General features: G+C 35.9%; 1 long non-coding RNA gene across 2 annotated transcripts in view; it reads left to right on the forward strand.

Moving 5' to 3' along the window:
• The window catches only part of LOC104693138, a 45,013-nt gene that overhangs the window by 21,154 nt on the left and 9,491 nt on the right, over positions 1-14,368 (forward strand). The window contains exons 6-10 of one of the 2 annotated variants that reach the window (XR_005604066.1): positions 2,780-2,883; positions 6,111-6,300; positions 8,821-9,124; positions 10,066-10,155; positions 12,338-12,483. This is a non-coding gene — a long non-coding RNA (uncharacterized LOC104693138). The remainder of the gene's footprint in view (positions 1-2,779; positions 2,884-6,110; positions 6,301-8,820; positions 9,125-10,065; positions 10,156-12,337; positions 12,484-14,368) is intronic. The other variant, XR_005604067.1, reaches the window with a different exon arrangement.

Consider the following 14,368-nt stretch of genomic DNA (forward strand, 5'->3'; position numbering starts at 1 on the left):
CTTTGAAATACTAATGTTAAGAAGAAAGTGCTTAAACAACATGCAGAAAATAGGGTCAAATTCTACCAATTGTTTTGATGTGAATCTGGGGTATTTTCACCTACTCTGTTTAGAATATTATGGAATTAAACATAAAAGGAGAGGAAAAAAGGGGATTATGTCTAATCACTGGTCCATGGAGTAGTAAGACCAAGTCTGGTACCAGGTTGATATTGGTATAAACCTCGGAATTATTCCAGTGAAAATCAGGAAAAAAAATCTGCAACTGGGTACATCAATACCTCAGGGGTCTAAAGTTCTGATCTCAAGTTTAAATTAATTTTTCACTTGGACAGCACAAATGTACTGGGAATAAAGACACAGTAAAATACTCACTAAATATCCCAAAAGGCAACAGTTCTTGATCTGAATATGTCAGTTCAAATCTATTATATTCATCCCATTAACTCATATTGAGTACACAGAGAAACAGAGTGGAGGAATGAGAAGAGATCAGGCTGTATGGTTTTCTTCATAAACCTGCATGCTGGAGTTAATAAGGAAATAGTAGCAACCATGAGGTAGGCTAGAACAGAAATAACTTCTTTCCTTGGAGGAAGAAGAGAGTAGAAAAAAATTTACTCTGTCACAGTTTTGGTCAGGGCTGAGAGACAGTCTGCACATCCAGAAAATGGAAACATTTCAACACTCATAATGAGCTTGTTATCATCTATAATTTTCTAGACATTGTTCTGGTCCCTGTGTCCATTTTAATTAATGTCGAAATTCTCATTTGCACTGAGAGTATGGTTATTTTGTCTATGTGTTCTCTTATACATTTTTTGTTTGTTTCAAGATTCCTTTCACACCAAAATATGATAGTTACTTCAGTTTGTTTCATACAAATATTCTTAAATTAAAAGAAATTTGCTCATCTAGGCAGATTTGTAGGAATTTTCAAAACTTTAGCATATTCCAAATACCCAAATGGATTTTGTGGCTTTGACAACAAAATTCTTTGTGCATAGAGCTATGAATACAGTTATATTTTTTAATGATACATAGCAAATCAACAAATACTTTTACAATATGGGATGATGACATGTTTCTCAATTTGTAATTCATTATACCATGAAAATGAAGCTTTATGGTGTCATTAAAATGTATATAACGTAATAAGAAATCAACATTTATTATAAAAATAATTATTTGAAAACAGCCTGGCAATATGACAAATAAATAAACCTATCATTTTTATATTATTACAGTAACAATAAAATGCAATGTCTGAGAAAAACATAACAACTCAATGAAAAGAATAAAGCCCTATAATCATGTCCTTAATTATAGAAGAATTGTAACAGCTCCAATTTTCCTAAACTCATTTTAAAATCTACTTTTGGTTTTTAACTCATACAAAGTGATTTGATACTTGAAGTGTATATCGTATATGTTGGTATTTGCTTGCCATTCAGTGTTGCATTTAAATACTATTCTATAAAAAAGAACTGAGGATAAATTCAAGCTGATAATTTGGTGTGTGTCAGGTTTTGTGAATATTACCTATCTAAACATTTTGAACGGAGTACTGAGAAAATAATACACAATTCTGTGATGCTTCCTCGTACATGGAAACAACCTGTTCCTCTGTAAGTTCTACGAGCTCAGAGGGGCTTTTCATGAAATGTGTATTTGAGATTGGGAAAAAAACACCAAAAAACCAGAGCTATTGAGTACCCTAAGTGCAGATTAAAAGGGGCAGTTCCAAAGAACTGAACAAATATGTGTGCTTGTATAAGCATTTAGAGAAATTCTGAAAAATTGGAACACCTTTTTTTTTTTTGTCTTCTTTTTTTTCTTCCTACCCCAAATATACCCTATCAGGGACTTATATGTCATATGACTAATTATATAGTGTAGATAAGACTTTCAAATTAAACTGAAATTTTCATTAATCATCAATATAAAATAGATATCATTTTTTCCTCTTTAAAATCTTGAAGATTAACAGAGGGATCACTTTCCAGAACTACGTAACAAAATTTGGGTGTCTTACACAGATATCTGTATGAAAGGTAATTATCTAATTCTTTAAACAGGACAGACAGTGATGTCTGCAGGGCAATTTATCTAACCAGTTGCCTATTTGGGAGGAGATATAAAACTTCTTACACTCCATTAATTGTGTGGACTGGATCTTCCAGTGGAGATTAAGTTTCTTATAAACAGGAATTTTGGGTTTCATCTCATCTTACTTCAACCCTTTACATCTTTTTTTTGTATAAATAGGTTCCTTTTATACAGAAACTAAAATTTTTAAATAAGAGTATCAGTAAAACAAAACATTATTTTTGTCTTTCCCTGCCCTCCCCCACCAAATCCAGATTGGCCAGATATTGCTAGTGAGATCCCTGAACTGGGATGCTGTCACTGAGCATCACGAGCAGAATCATTTCATGTGGCTCTCACGTAATACTGTTCTCAGGTGACTGTTTTGCATACAATAAAAGAGTAGGCAGTTATCGTATCCTATTATTATGAGCCATTAATCAGACATTTCTGACAGTTAAAAGTATTAGTCTTCATATCTCAGCAAATAGTTGGAATCTAAGCCTCTTGTTGGAATTCTGTCTCACTATGTGAATCAGAGTATTTTGGGCTGCATGTTGGGGTGAGTAAAGACAAATATTGCATAGAAGAAAAAGATGGAGAAACCTACATAATGTACCTAGGATACAATAATTAATGTTTTATTATACTGAAATAAGCGTGAATAAATGATAAGCTTTTCTTAACACAGTGAGCTGAGAAAAGGGTCAGGAGTCTGAGGAAAAATATCAGGACTCTAAAGAGGAGTAGGAGAATTGATGAATAATCAAAGTAGTCTCTGAGAAGAGATATGTGGTGAGTAATCTTGCATTTCAATTTTTCTGCCGTGCTAGGATATTAGGTCTGTCTTTCAGGCCCAGAAAAATTTCCCCCAATGGTAGTGGAAAAGATAATGTAAAATATATATAAATATTAGAGCAATAATAAAAAACCATACAGTTTTATGAACATTTCAAGGTCAGAGAAAGGAAGAGGCTAATTTTTTTTACTGCCTCTTTCTTCTCTCTAATGCATAGACAGCAATGTGCAGAGTACTCTAAGCACACTACTTCAAACTCTGCTTTAGAGATGGCGGGGCAGTGAATGGTATCAAAATAGATCACTGCATCATGAAATGGTACCCCAGTGAAATGATGAGAAGTTGTGCATTAATTACAGTTCTGGTGGGATGGGTAACTCAACCAATTAAGATACGAGCTCAGTTTTAATGCATGTTTTATATTCAGAAAGAAAAGGGTACCAAAAAACCCCTCAAAAAGCATGCCTCTCAGCTAAATAAGATGAAGCTTTGAGGGAAGGCAAAGTCTGTGTAGTGACACAAAGGAAGGATAAAGCTTTTCCATAGTACTATTTATTTGTATGTCTAAAAGACAATGTGTGGCTGATAAAACATTCAGGAGGAATCATACTATAAAGCAATGAAACAGTACATCTTTGTCTTCTGGGACATCAGCCATAGACAGCGATGTGCACTGTGCATCCACTCAAGCAAGTTTGTTTTCCTTTCTGATTGAGTTTGCATGCTGAACGCTGATAGCCCAAGCAGGTAATTAGTGTCAAGCAAGGAGTTTGAAATGACTTTTTTTTCTACAATGAGTATGAAATTTGATCTATATTGCTGGTTTATCTGCAATATTATAAAGAATTTAGACCTTATGTCTTTTTAATCATCTTTTAATAATCTATATTTTTTTAAGAATCAGTTCCTTATGTTCTCTGGAACAGCTTTATGTTAGCTTAGAGTAAAAAGATAACTCAGAATATTTCAAAACACCACATGAGATGATTACTTTTTTTTTTTACCAACAGTGATTATGTCAAAGAAATTACTGAACTCTAAATAATTGTACACTTGTTTTGTGCCTATTTTCACAGTATGTGTTTCCAAAGCTTTAGTTAAATCCTGCTAGCACATGGCACTAACAAGAGGAAAGATTTGGGTTAGCACCTCAGGCTCACTAGCAGAATCTAAAAGCTAAACTTTAGGGACAAGGGGATCGTGCCATGAGCATGACTTAATTGAAAGAAGATAAGTAACATTGCGACAAAACTTTTGTCCAAAAATGAAGAGCTCAACAAAAATTCAACAGTCCCAGGGACCCTAGAATGTTACTTTTCAGCTAATTTAGACTTTCATTGGTGTAATGCAAAGCATTAAATTTTTCCACGGTTTCTTACCAAAACAGTAAATCTTGCCACCCTGACTTGCCAAGCTGAGGACCAGCCAAAATTAAAATGGTCCTTTCCATGGCAAAGGGAGGGGGAAAAGAAAAAGGTGGAATATGTAGAAAAAATAGAGAAGAATAAGGGACAGCAAAGAGTGCTAAAAGCTGTCATACTCTTCTCACTATTGCCATGGAGGGATAAAGACAACAAATGATGCTCTAAACCACATAGCATCTGCCACCTTCTGTTTCCCTACCACATCTTTGGTAGCAGCATCTGGCTTGACCTTCTAGGGCTCTGGCATGGGCAAAGGAGGTAAATTACTTGTTTGTCCATCTCCAGTGATGTGGTCCCCTAACCAGCTGGCAATTGCAGTGGTGCCTAAGGGTTTCATTGTCAATGTGTGTATCATAAAAGGAGTGAAAATGTCCTTCCCATCACTTGACAAACAGGAGGGGCATAAAAATACCTGAAACAAAACCCCATTGCTGTCAGATATTACAGTTTCACGTAGTTGTTGGGATCTTCTTCCTGTAGTGAAACTGAGATAGTAGAAATTACATGCCAGATGAAAGATCTGATTTCATATCTTAGTATTTCTGACTGAAACCTGTGCCACATGATACCCATTAGCTTTGGCTAACTTTTAATGTAAATGACCACAGAAAAGAGTTCTGTGTAGAAAAAGACAAAGACTGTTTTGAACACAGCACAGAGATCTCTTGCTTTTACTAAGTAAGCATGTAAGTAATTTCTTATGAAGTTTGGATTTCCAGAAGTAAAAAAAATCAACCCTCTTTCTCGTCTTTCTCTTGCCTTCCTCTTACTTTATAATACTCTCTGGAAGTGTTGTGGCTTAACCACAGACGGTAGCTAAGCCCCACACAGCTGCTTGCACACTCTCTCCCAGTGGGATAGGGGAGAGAATTGAAAGGGTAAAAGTGAGAAAACACATGGGTTGACATAAAGACAGTTAAAAGGTAAAGCAAAAGCTACACATGCAAGCAAAGCAAGATGAGGAATTCATTCACCACTTCCCACAGGCAGCCAAGTTCCGGAAAGCAGGCTCTGCCACGTGTAACAGTGACTTGGGAAAACAAACACCATCACACTGAATGTTCTCACCTTCCTTCTTCTCCCAGCTTTATATGCTCAGCATGACACCATATGATCTGGGATATCCCTTTGGTCAGTTGGGGTCAGCTGTCCTGGCTGTGCCCTCACCCAACATCTTATGCACTCCCCTACTCCTTTCTGATGGGGTGGTATCAGCGGCAGAAAATGTCTTGATGTTGTGTCAGCACTGCTCAGCAATAACAAAAACATCTCCATATTATCAACTCTGTTTCCAGCACAAATTCAAAACACAGCCCCATACCAGATACTGTGAAGAAATTTAACTCTACTCTGGACAAACCCAGCATAGTCAGTTATATAAAACTTCAGGACTAATACAAAAAGACAAATAGAATAGAAATACATTATGAAAGGAATTAATTACTTTCATCCATAGCTTCACTAGAGAACTTCCTTAAAAATCTAAGAGATCCACTGGGTTATTAGAACACCTAAGGTAACTGAACCTGGAGAAAACTTTTGTTTTCCCTTTTTTATTGTTTTCTGTTTTTCCAAAGTTCTTTGTCCTCTTTTTGCCTTTATACCTGTTTAGTTGTCAGAATACCTCAATTCAATGTCAATATTATATTGCTATGTGGTTTTTTGTATACTACAAACTCTTCATTCATATTTCTATTTCTAAAATGTTTTGAGATATTAAATTAGACATTTTGAGATTTTAAAGGGGATTTGATTATTTGTTTATATCTCTATTTTAAAGAAATTCTCTTATCTTTAAGAACACCTCAATCAGTGATGAAAGATTGTCTTTGACTCTCAGTGAGCTGTTTAAAGCCTACTCAGTTCTGGTGATAATGTGGCTTGAATTCCTGAAGTGCTGACTTACTCAGCTTCCCTTATTCCATGAGGTGCTACCAAAGAAACATGGGGAGTTGATACATCCATGGATGAGGAATTTAATGTTTAGAGGTAAGTAAATATTGTTGAATTTTCTGTAGCAGTTACATATTTTTGTGGATTTTTTCTATTATTTTTATTTTTGATTTCCATTCAGAGTTTTAGATATTAAAATTAAACATTAATCAATTAAGTTCCAAAGTATGAATTAATAAAATATTGTTTTCATAAAATCCAGATAAGGCATTTATCCTTCCCTCCGTAATTATGTTGATTCCCTGGTATGAAACCTAGTATTTTCAGATGGATATGACAGGAAAAGCAAGAAGCTGATCTGTTGGGAGGACATAATTTGAAACTGTATCTACAAAATACACAGGAGAAAAGTGAGTAGACAATGATGAACAAATTGTTTGAGTCAAAGGTAGCAATACTTCAGGACTAGGCTGGCAAAAACCCATAAACAGGGATATGAATGAAGATGAACAGGATTCTTTGGCAAATGACTGTAAATATTTAGCTGGTAGCTGTCATTTTATCATTCTGGAGCACTGTGACGTTATGGTGTGTTACACAATACAACGACCTTGAGGTTTGACATAATGAATTTTTCACTTCCTGTAGAAAGAGGAACAGATTTTGGGTTGCTCCAATTATAATTCTGTTTGCTCTGTACGTAGGGATTGTACTGCTACCCATAAAATGTGCTGTTTAAGCCTCTTCGTGCATCCGGCTAGTCCTGCTTCTGAGCTTTAATAACAACCTTATAATTCAAGCATCAGGAGTGCATATGCAGTTCAAAGCAGGCTTATCTTCAGACATAAGACTATAAGATCTGCTCTTCCAGCCACTGCTTTTGTGGGGTAATTCTACTAAAGAGTATGGAAATACAGAATATTTTTACGGAATTTGACTTTAAGATGCTAACTTCCCAAACTGTCATTCAAAAAATAAATAAATTTGAAGGAGATAAATGATATTGATGCATGTATTTTCTAAAACTCCTTTTAAGAGATTGTGAAAAAGCAATATGATTTTAATCTGTGGCCTTCATACAAACCAGGAATTCAACATCGGATTAGAAGGAAAAAAAAGATATTAAACATAAAGTGCTTGATCTAAACCCATAGAAGGCAACAGGCATTTTCATCTGGCTTTGGCTCAAGTTCATGTTTTTCTAGTGAACGATACTTAGCTGATGGATTTTATATTACTGGTAATAGAGCAAACTTATCTGTGACCTGTAGAAATGCAGTAAAACCTTTTAAACCGTTAGTGTAGCCTCTCCTAGTCTTCACGATGTTCTCTGCTGTAGCAAGATCATGGAGCAAGCCAACATGTCTGGAAATGCATCTAAGCCTATAAGCGTAAATATTTTTGTGCATCTCTGTTACTATTGTTCATAATGCATAAAACAAAACAGCCTAAATAGTGAATTAATTTTGATTTTTCTGTTTAGTTTCTTAACCTAAGGATAATTTTTACTTCTTCGCTGTGTGCTTCCCATCACAAAAAGATTCATATTGCAGTATCCTGGATCTGCTCTTTTACTAGAGTGCTGATCAGTATTGATACCAAATCTATGGTCTGTAAGATAATCACAGAATCACAGAATGTGAAAGGTTAGAAGGGACCACAGGGAGTCATCTGGTCCAACCTCTCTGTTCAAGCAGGGTCATCCTAGAGCACATGGCACAGGATTGCATCCAGATGGTTCTTGAATCTCTGCAGTGAGGGAGACTCCACAACCTCTCTGGAAAATCTGTTCCAGTGTGTGGTCACCTGCACAATAAAGAAGTTCTTCCTCATATTCATGTGGGAATTTCTGCACCACTTTCTGCCTATTGTCCTATTGCTTGGCAGAACCACCAAGATACTGGCTCCATCCTCTGGACACCCTCCTTTCAGATGTTTATAGACATTGATGAGGTCCCCTTGTCTCTTTCTAGGTTGAACAGGCCCACATCCCTTAGCCTATGCTCTCAAGAGAGATATTCCAGTCACTTAAATGTGTAAATACTCTTGGGAACAGCCACATGCTAAAGGAAAAAGGAAAAATTCTACAATTTATTTTTCATAGTGTAAGGACAGAAAGCTATTGGGAGTCTTCAGCTTTTCGATTATATTAAAACTAATTCTTACTCTTTGATGACCAGTAAGGTCTCTTCCAAACCAGGCCAAATTTTGGCTATCATCAAAATTTGCCCAAAAAAGGGAGTTTCCCCACACCATACATTTTAAATTATTCAAGCAATTTTTTTTTTTAAACATTAAATGTAACTTGAATAATCTTGCCTTTTTTGTCACATATTATCAGGGGGAAAATCAAACCAAATTAGAAATCTACTTGTTTTAAAAAACGAGTAACTGTAGTCTACTTTTGTCACTTACATTTATATTTCTACACCCAGATCAAGGAACAACACACCACAGTGCTTATTGCATTAGCTACTGTAATATAACATGGGCTAACTGGTCTGCATAACTTTGGAGTAAGCACGATATCTGTTCTGATTTTTAACATTTCTCTGCTACTGATTTAGTCACTGACTAAACAGACAACATCCTGTCTTGATCTCCTTTTCCTTACAGCAATAAAAACTGCAATGCTTTACAGCTTGTGGAGATCCCACATTCTGTACAGGCGAAGGTGTAGCATCCTTCCCATCCCTGTGCTCATGTCTGTCTCGTGTGTGACAGTGTTTGGCTTTGTGCTTTCATGTGCACTGTCTGCGCTTGGCACTGGAGGGAAGAAAAGCTCACAAAGATTTGTACTGAGAGCTACAAAATTCTGGTGGGAATGGATCCTAGCACCCCTAAGGCAAGAGCTGCCCTTGCTTTTGAATAAGAATTATAAATGTCTTCCAGTGGAGTTAAAGTCTGCATTTGGAAACAGGTAAGGTGTTGTGCATTCTCCTCTCTTGTTTGTATCAGTGAAAACTTTCCTATCAGTCTCTAAAGCACAAAAATCTGGATGATCAGTTCTATTTACAAAGGCATACTAATTAAAGCTTGTGTTTAAACAGTATCAAGTCTTCAAGGATTTTTCTTTCCTGTTAGTATTTATTTCATGATCTATGTGTTTTTTTCTCCCTGAGGCAATAATGATCAGTGATTTTTTGGTAGGAATTCTGGAATTATTTATTTGTCATCTTTAAAAATCTGGTGTCATACTTGGCTTTTTTCTAGCGTTTCCTCTCCCCACCTCCAGCCAAATGCCCATGACTTCTCAGAATACTTGTTAATGGTGGCTCAGTAAGCTAATTAGCTGATTTCCTTGGGGAACTCTGAAGAAGGCCAAAAGATTCAAATGATGGTTACCTAGAAACAAGAAAAGTGTATTAAATTAAATTTTGTAGATCGGTATGAGCTTTCTGATGACAGAATTTGTGTGCTTTTAGAGAAAAAAATTCCAGTCTTAGGTTTTAATTATGATCATCTTTTTGCGTATCTCCATACTTCTTACAGTCATCATTTTGACAAGCATAAACATACATTTTCTTGATGAAAATAATTTTCCTTTCATGATTACACTTGCTGACTCCTCATTACTTAAACTGCTAGAAAAAGATCTCAAGGGAGTGGCTTAGTCTATTCCCTTAAGGTCAAGAGCTTCACAAGTGGATGTAAGTAATTGAGTTATAGGGCAAAGATGAGTAAAGCTTTTAGGAAGTTAGGAATAAAAATCCTCTTGATAAAGAAATGGATCTAATTTACAGAGTGTTATTTTAGTACATAAATTGTCTAATTATATTGTATCTCACAGGCAAATTTCATATTAATTGCTAAAAATGAGGGACCAATTCTGACCCAGTTCCCATAATCCTTTTTTCACAGAGTGGAGGAATTAGGGGTTCGATAAAACTGATTCTGCCCCAAAAATGAATTTTGAATTCTGTACGTGCTTGATTGGTGATGTTTTGTCACGTAAGTATAGATAAGTAGTTGGGATGGCAGAGCACTATAGTTTTTTAGGGAGGAACTTTCAGCATCTTGGGTTGCAATTCTTCTGAACAGGTATAGAAATCTGTTTACATGTACAACTCAATCACAGGAAAATCAGTGTAGGAAAATTGGCACTTTTAGGTCACCACTTATTCCACCATAAAATACTTGTGTAAAACAGACTAGATGAATCTTGCCCTAGAGCTTCTTCTGGCTATAAAGGAAGCTCTTAACAACCTAGCCAGTCATGGTGATATTTGTGTGAGACCTTCACAGTGAGGGTTTAATTTAGTTATATTGAACTATATTGAGCATGGGTATGTAATGTTGTACAGGTTCACCAAGAGAATCCTGCATGGGAAAGAGTATGAGTCCACACTGTGTATGTTCTCTAGACAATCATTTGGATGTCAGGTGGTACACCTATGGTATCTCTAATGAGACTATGTATGGGTGACTATATTGATCTGATAACATTATGTGACTACAAACACTCTCTCAGTACACTGTTATTCACTGAGTATCATTACTTTGCTTCCTGGCACAATTGCACCATATCTTTTACTGTCTTTTAGTCCTCTGATTCAAACTTCTTGGAAACCCTTACAATTCTGTCCCATCTGTAATCCTGCTGCTTGACATGGGTGGAAAGTTTGTGCTTTTACTCCCAGATCACAATGCAGTCATTGAATAGCGTTGCACTGCTACATCAAGGATAACCTGAAAGGAGAACATTGGAAGAAAAGAATTTTTATGGAAATTAACCAAAATAATTGCACTGTTAAAAAAGTCAGCTTCCTGGGTATTAATCGCTAAGCTTACTCACAGAATCACAGAATACTCTGAGTTGAAGAGACCCACAAGCATCATCCAATCTAACTCCTAAGGGAATGGCCCATATATGGATTGAATCCACAACCTTGGTGTTGGCAGGACCATCCTCTATCCAGCTTAGTTAAAATGCAATCTTTGTCACTGGCTACTGTGCCAGTCACTGCAGAACTAAAGAGCCTGCCCAGGACTGATCTGGGAGCTAGCCCTTTGACACTAATGCCTGGGTCATTGCTTTTGACTCTCTCCAATTCAAGAGTGGAAGATGACTGATACTTTGTTATTACTGCAAATTATAGTGTTAATGAGCCACCATCTTGAAAAAGGTTTCCACAGACACGGATGACAAAAGTATCCACAATGAAAACCAATATTTATTACAGAAAACATAGTTTTTACTTGTTACTTATACTATTTCCACCAAAGATTTAAAATAAATGAGATCTTAGTGAATATTTGCCAAGATAGGGACTTCTACCACTGGAGACAGTCTAAGTGTATTTATCCAGTTAGAGGTCCTCATGCTAGCCATACAAGTTGTAGGCTAGCCGTACAAGTTGTACCTGAGTTACTGTTTCAATTTTTGACCCTTATGAATATTTTTGTGTACCCACTGCAAATGTATTGCTCTCAATTATATATAAATTTCTAAAAAGTTATCATTAAAAAAATATTGCACTTTAGAAAAAACAATCATAGTTATTTGCTAAAGAACAGAAAGGAAATATTTATGAAAACTTGCAATTTTAGTCAGAGAAGTCAGTGGGACTACAAAAAAAATTGAGTCGGTTTCATAAATAGTCAATATTTCCGCATAAGTGGGATCATTTCAGAATATTAACAAATATTTCAACTCCAGAGGTGCTAAGAAGAGACAAGAATATGGAGGAGTGGCAGACAAAGATGTGATAAGCCATATAAAATCACTACAAGAGAAGTTAGAAACAATAAAGTGTTAAAAAAATTCAGAGCCTATTGATTTAGGCCAAAGAATGATTCCATAGTTTTTTACCATGACACGGAAAGAAAACAAAGAAAAGGAATGTAGGTGTTAAGGAGATTGAGAAATTTATTTTTAATGAGTTCTGTCTGATCCTTTCCCTTCCATCATAAATCTAGACAAGAAGTAGTAAATAGCTTTAGTTTGCTGGCCACGCAGCTTGACTTGAATATATAAAATTCATTGTACATTATTCAGAAACTCAGAAAAGCAAGGCCAGAATGGATCATCGGATCATCTTGTCTGACCTGTGCTATAACCCCACAGAATTTTACCCAGATGAGACCTATAATTTATGCTTGAATAATACATACAATAACATTTCTTCTACAGCTTTTCTTCCCAAATCTTCTGAGAAACAGCTAGCCTCATTAAAGAATTTTCTGAACTCCTGAGATAACTGGAAGACCCAAGCTACCAAGACCTGAAGACAGAATGGTACCTCACCCTCGGTCCTGAATAACTTTGGCTAAGTGAAGGTGAAAATTATTTTGATATCATTATTCATGTGTGCAGCATTCAGAGGGTTATCTCTTTGCTTAGTAAAATGTGATCTGACCTTGTAGTGAGCCAGTGCAGCAGATCATAATGATGAGACAATAATTTCAAGCAGAATTTAGGCAGAGTTTAACCAGAGGTTTTATTTGTAGAGACCTGTATGTTACCAGGAGTGTCTGCTGTTTAACCCATGTGTGTACCGTGGCTGTCTTTAACAGTATCACCTCTATTTCATAGAATAATACAATAGTTCTGGTCAGAAGGGACTTTTAAAGGTCCAACAACCATTAAATGAGCAGAGATATCTTCAACTAGATGAGGTTGCTCAGAGCCCCATCCAACCTGACCCTGTGTGTTCCCAGGCATGTGGAATCCACCACTTCTCCATGCATCCTGTTCTGGTCTTCCATCATCCCCATTATGAAAACTTTTTTCTTATATCTAATCTAAACTGACCCTCTTTTAGGTTAAAATCATTACCCCTTGTCATATCACAACAGGCCCCGCTATAAAGTTTCTGTCCATCTTTCTCATAAGCCCTTTTTTAAGTACTGGAAGGCGCTATAAGATTTCCCTGGAGCCTTCTCCAGGCTGAACAGCCCCAACTTGCTCAACCTGTCAATACAGGAGAGGTGCTCCCACCCTCTGATCATTTTTGTGGAGTTCTTCTGGACCTGGGAGCCACTTCTAAGTGCTCATTTCTATGGAGATGGGTATGAGTGTATTATTCTTACTGAATCTGAGTGTGTCACCTAGAAAGGTTGGTATCAAACAGGTAAAAGACTGATAACTGTTCACTTGCAAGAATATTCTAGGAATGTGAAGAATAGTGAGAATTTGAACTTCACACCATGCCATGGTCAGCAAGCAGGGGCTTGTCATATGCAACAGGAGCATCAGAAGATATATATGTTATTTTCCTACCAGTTCTGGGTTTTACATCATAAATCATTAACTACCCTTGCATGTCTCTACTTTTCTTACTGAGATTCCCAAATGAATTTGTACCATTGTGGTGTATATAAAAAGAAACAGGAAACATACACTGTTCCTTAAAGTTCATTCAAAATGTTATTAGAAACTTCACATAACCATTATGCTGCGGATCTTCCCACTTCATCTTTCTCTGTCCTTACTTTACTAGTCATGGAATTATTGCTTGTTGTGCATATAATTTTTGTTTGTCTATGAAGAACTCTTTATCTTTCCACAGTTCCTGTCAAAAAACTGTCTTTTTTTCAAGCCTTTATTGATGGTCATTTCTTCTCAAACTAGCAATATGAATTTCAAGAACACTGGCAATTTTTGATAAATTAAAAGCAGCAATATTTTTACACCATTACATATAAATCTGAAAACATGTAAATTAAGAGAAAATGAAGTTTGGTTTTGCACCAAAATTTAATTTTTTTTCTACATTTACTCATTTGACTATGGTTAACAGATTGGAACTGAAAAGGAATTTTCTTATCCATGTACAAATTAAAATTGTCTATTCTTTTTTTCCCCTCAGATTACAAAAGGAGTACTCTATACGGGAATTGAGCAAGCAAACAAAGAAATGATCCACAAGTATTTTACATGAAATGACCATAATGATCGCTAATTCATATTATAAAACATGCCATTTTTCCAGACTGGGTAAAAACTGAAAAATGAAATCTCCTTTCTGTCTTACGAAGTTCATTGAATTAAACCTTTTCCTTAAAGGAAACCACATTATATAACAGTTTTCTAATGTAAAAAATTTAACAGGCAAGTATTGGTGAAGAGTGTGCTTGATAAATCTTGCTATACAACGGAACAACCCTACTGTCTTCTGTAACATTACCTTTTGAGAAATGTCAGTTATGCATGAGAGTATCC

This window comes from Corvus cornix, chromosome 1, assembly GCF_000738735.6.
Source record: "Corvus cornix cornix isolate S_Up_H32 chromosome 1, ASM73873v5, whole genome shotgun sequence".
Taxonomy (NCBI): Eukaryota; Metazoa; Chordata; class Aves; order Passeriformes; family Corvidae; genus Corvus; species Corvus cornix.